Genomic DNA, 3,829 nt, shown 5'->3' on the forward strand with positions numbered 1-3,829 from the left:
ATGTCATCGCCACATCAACGATGAAACGCCGAAAAGGCTCTGAATCTGTACAAACTACAGTTGAAAGAAAGAGAATGAGATCAGTCCAGAATGGCAGCTTCAGTATGAGGGCATTTACGCCTAGGGGAACCACGGAGGAATCACAATCCTCCTTATATATGCAGAGTACTTTCCATTTTAGGGTGACCATAATTTGTTGTTTGGGCAAAACGGTTTAGAGGCCTGAGGTGTGTGATGTGTGGAGTCAGTTGGCAGGAACGTTGGGACATAACCCGCGCAGCGTCAGCACTTTTGGAGGCCTCAGGCGTCTCTGGCTGAAGGGGATGTTGTTTTCCTTTTATTGGTAGTTCAAGTTCAAATACTTAATTTTGTTTCCAGTATTAAGTCGAATAATTTAGGGTGGTTTGGTGATGTTTCACAAGCCTGGAATTTTAAATGGGAGAAATTTGTTTGATATACGAGTTGACTGACTTACGAGCTCAGTTAAAACTCATTAACATTGCACTTATATTCTCCAATATGTTATCTAAGTACTTAATATATATGATCTCTGGGTGTGAACTTTTGTCTGTGTAGAGTGTAAACAGAACCAGTAAAATGAGTGAACCTTGTGGAACCCCATCACATGTTTAGTGCCATTATCCTGTAAGAGAAACCTCTGCATTATAAGCTTTGAAGAATCAGAATTACCATTCAGCATGAACATTCAGAATGAACATTCAGCATGAACATCAGAATTGTGCAACATTACAAAACAGGTTTGAGTGGCAAGTGCTGAGAAAAGTGCTGGGGGCAGAGAGCAAATGTGGAACTACCAGCTCAGGAAAGACAGGAGGGACAGGAGAGACAGGACAGACAGGAGGGACAGGACAGACAGGACAGACAGGAGGGACAGGTGGGATGGGAGAGACAGGAGGTATGGGCAGGAGAAATGTGAGACAGGAGGGATAGGAGAGAAGGAGAGACAGGAGGGACAGGAGGGATGGGAGGGACAAAAGGGGTGGGAGAGACAGGAGCAATGAAAGAGACAGGAGAGAGGAACTCAGATCTTCTCTAATGCTGCCAGATAAATTTTTCTTCCACATAACAAGTGCCTTCTCAGAGTAATAAGAATCTGAAGTAGATCTATTTTTGGACGGCATGGTACGTAGATATGAATGCAGGCATTTTGTGTGGGGGCACAGAATGTGCAGCTGTAGAACTGTAGATTTTACCAAGAGAGCAATGGATCCTCTGAACAATAATACAGTCAGCTACATGCAGTAATTATTAGGCCACTTATGTCACGTCAGCTGGTACCTTGATACATTGCTGATACTGTCAGGGCAAAAGTCATATTTGGTCTCTCTGTAATCATATTCATCAGTATTCATATCTGTATTGACCACTCTTAGTAATAAGTAAAATAGAAATCACTTTATTAAGGTATATTGAACATATGTTAGGCCTAGTACATGTTGACCATTGTACATCTTAAGTAGGCTTGTAGGCTCTCTCTCTCTCTATCTCTAGTAGTAAATTGTGTATTTGAGAGCACTCCTTGTGAGTTGAAGGCAGACAGTCCTGAAGGTCTCGGGTGTGTAGATAAGGGCGCCTGGCATCAGAATGGAATATCTGGCGGACCAGAGGAACAAGGAGGCCTTGGCAGGGGAGGGGTGATACCACACCACATCACCTCACCTCATGTGGGCCACCAATGAGACCGATCTTGTTTAACTCATGTTAGGGTAGTATGATGTAATCATATAGCAAAAAAGTATGTCATGAAGATGACATCCCTGGGTGTCATGGAGATGACTGAACAGGGCACTATGGCCTCCCTCTGCTCTGCTGCTGTACACTCCTCCAATGATTCCTGTGATTTAAACTCAGCACTGAGACTTGAACTGTTCATTGGTTGTGATCAATCTGAAAACTGCCTAATGATTATGTTACTTTTGTGTCTACTGCTTGTTTCAGTAGTTCTGCTAACTCACAATTCTTATAACTGTAACGGCAGAAACATTGAGCGATAAGTAGGTGGATGCAGTAGCTGTGAAGAGCGAGATTATTATGGATAAATCTTTAAGCAGAGTGGTTGTCCTCAGAGTGGTTGTCCTCAGTGGTTATCCACAGAGTGGTTGTCCTCAGTGGTTGTTCTCAGAGTGGTTCTCCTCAGTGGTTGTCCTCAAAGGTTATCCACAGAGTGGTTGTCCTCAGTGGTTATCCACAGAGTGGTTCTCCTCAGTGGTTATCCACAGAGTGGTTGTCCTCAGTGGTTGTTCTCAGAGTGGTTCTCCTCAGTGGTTGTCCACAGAGTGGTTGTCTTCAGTGGTTGTCCACAGAGTGGTTGTCCTCAGTGGTTCTCCTCAGAGTGTTTCTCCTCAGAGTGGTTCTCCACAGAGTGGTTCTCCACAGAGTGGTTCTCCTCTGTGGTTCTCCTCAGTGGTTCTCCACAAAGTGGTTCTCCTCAGTGGTTGTCCACAGAGTGGTTGTCCTCAGTGGTTGTCCACAGAGTGGTTGTCCTCAGTGGTTGTCCTCAGAGTGGTTGTCCTCAGTGGTTCTCCACAGAGTGGTTGTCCTCAGAGTGGTTGTCCTTAGTGGTTCTCCACATAGTGGTTCTCCTCAGTGGATCTCCACAGCCCAGATTGATTCAAACAGTCCGGCGTCACATCAGCATGACAATCAGATCAAAGAACAAAAACCAAAGAGACATGAACAAAGGAAACACCAGACACTACAGAGAAAACTAAAATGTGACAGAGACAAGGGATAATGAAACAAAACAATGCTAGTGACCAAACTGGCTAAACATACAATACCAAACTTGGAAGATTTCCAGAGCAAGAACAACAGAGACCATAAATAATGAACCACAACCAGGAAGACAAAACACAGGGTTTAAACACGTGACTAAACAGGGAACTAAAGAAGACACTGCTGAAAACAACCACAAGAGTGAGGATTTATAAATGACAGGAGTGTGGCAGGAGAACACATGGGAAAACCAAAACATGAGCACATGGAATACCAGAACAGACAGACAGAGGAGGTGTTTTGTGTTGTTTTATTGATTTTGTGTTATTAGTTTACCATCTGGTGTTGACCTGAGATTAAGTGCAGATACAGTGAATCTAGATACATATACAGAGTTTAAGGACAGACACCGTGAGACCAGATACAGATACAAAGTTTAAGTACAGATACAGTGAATCTAGATACAGATACAGAGTACACATACTGTGGGTCCAGTTATAGTTTAAGTGAGTCCATTCATCTGTCTCCGAAATTTTCCAAGGGTTTTCCTTTTTGTTTTATGCACATTCTGTGTTTTAATATGGTGAACAGCAACAATAATTATAGTTATATCAGTTAAACACATATACATGCATATATAAATATATACTGTTTATGTATGTTCTTCATACTGTATATTCTAAAGTTCAAATAGTAAAACAACAGAAATTGTATTTTCAGAGGTGCATAGACCTGAATCTGGACAAGCATTCAGAACAGAGGCTCAGCTCCTTCTTGAAGACAGAGGGAGTTAACAGGCTGGCATAATCAATATATCTGAATGAACTACAAACAGAACAGAACCTTACAGTGTACATGACTGACTGAGACACTAAACCTCACCACTATTATGTCTCAGGAGCATGTGTAAAGAGCTTTAAGGCTACTGGAGTGTGTCATGGATTTCAGATTACCATTTACCCATTTGTCTTCCAGTCTATAATCAGACCTGCTGACTCAGATAATTACCACTGTCTTCAGTTCTGGGGTTTCCAAACATCCATCTATAAAGCTCATTTGCCACTTCTTCTTTTGTTCAAATTATCAACAAAAG

Source organism: Brachyhypopomus gauderio, chromosome 9 (assembly GCF_052324685.1).
Source record: "Brachyhypopomus gauderio isolate BG-103 chromosome 9, BGAUD_0.2, whole genome shotgun sequence".
NCBI lineage: Eukaryota > Metazoa > Chordata > Actinopteri > Gymnotiformes > Hypopomidae > Brachyhypopomus > Brachyhypopomus gauderio.